Genomic DNA, 1448 nt, shown 5'->3' with positions numbered 1-1448 from the left:
GAAATCCCACCAGCAACAGAGGAGTGTTCCTCTTTCTCCACATCCTCACCAGCATCTGCTGTCACCTGAAGTTTTGAATTTAGCCATTCTGACTGGTAGGAGGTGGAATCTCAGGGTTGTTTTGATTTGCATTTTCCTGATGATTAAGGGTGTTGAACATTTTTTCAGGTGCTTCTCAGCCATTCGGTATTCCTCAGTTGAGAATTTTTTGTTTAGTTCTGTACCCCATTTTTAAATAGGTTTATTTGATTTTCTGGAGTCCATTTTCTTGAGTTCTTTGTATGTATTGGAAATTAGGCCCTTATCAGATTTAGGAATGTTAAAGATCCTTTCCCGATATGGTGGTGGCCTTTTTGTCTTATTGACAGTGTCTTTTGCCTCACAGAAGCTTTGCAATTTTATGAGGTCCCATTTGTCGACTCTCGATCTTACAGCACAAGCCATTGCTGTTCTGTTAAGGAAAATTTCCCCTGTTCCCATATCTTCAAGGCTTTTCCCTACTATCTCCTCTATAAGTTTCAGAATCTCTGGTTTTTATGTGGAGTTCCTTGATCCACTTAGACTTGAGCTTTGTAAAAGGAGATAAGAATGGATCAATTCCCATTTTTCTAAATGATAACCCCCAATTGTGCCAGCACCATTTGTTGAAAATGCTGTTTGTTTGTTTGTTTTTTTCCCACTGCATGGTATTAGCTCCTTTGTCAAAGATCAAGCGACCATAGGTGTGTGGGTTCATTTCTGGGTCTTCAATTCTATTCCATTGATCTACTTGTCTGTCGCTGTACCAGTACCATGCTAATGGTGCTCAAGCTGCTATAAAAACTTCTTGGATCTTCCTACGAAGTCAGTAATCCTGTTAGAAAAATTCTTAGGTTTTCTGATCAAATTCAGAAAGCCAGAAAAATTCTAAAAGAGCTGCTTTTGGTCTCCAGAGATCCTCCAGTGATTTCTCTTGCTAGAGAAAATTCTAAAGAACTATTGATTTCTGCTGGCTCATCTCATGCAGACCAAAAGTCATTTTTTTTTTTTGTTTGATTTGCATATGTTATCTTATTTATTTACATTTCAAATGTTATCCCCCTTCCCAGTTTCCCCTCAACAAATGCCCTTTAACCTCCCCCTACCCCTGTCTCTAAGAGGGTGCTCTCTCACCCACCCATCAATTTCTGACCCAGCACTTTAGCATTCTTATAGACTGGGTCATTAAGCCTCAACAGGACCAAGGGGTTCCCCTCCCATTGATGCCAGATAAAGCAATCCTCTGCTGCATATGCATCTGGAGCCACAGGTACCCCCCCCCCACGTACTCTTTGGTTGGTAGTTTAGGGAGCTTTGGGGGTGTGGTGGTAGTTGATTTTGTAGTTCTTATGTGGTTGCAAACCACTTCAACTCCTTCAGTTACTACCTAACTTCTCCAATGGGGTCCCTGTGCTCAGTCCAATGTTTAG

At 41.1% G+C, this 1448-nt stretch overlaps 1 pseudogene; it reads right to left on the bottom strand.

Moving 5' to 3' along the window:
- Window positions 1-868: 868 nt before the first annotated feature.
- On the bottom strand, window positions 869-923 carry LOC115063342 (annotated as a pseudogene).
- Window positions 924-1448: the final 525 nt, after the last annotated feature.

This window comes from Mus pahari, unplaced genomic scaffold (assembly GCF_900095145.1).
Source record: "Mus pahari unplaced genomic scaffold, PAHARI_EIJ_v1.1 scaffold_11742_1, whole genome shotgun sequence".
Taxonomy (NCBI): Eukaryota; Metazoa; Chordata; class Mammalia; order Rodentia; family Muridae; genus Mus; species Mus pahari.
Note: the sequence above shows the minus strand (reverse complement) of the source record. Positions and strands in the feature narration are given on the sequence as shown.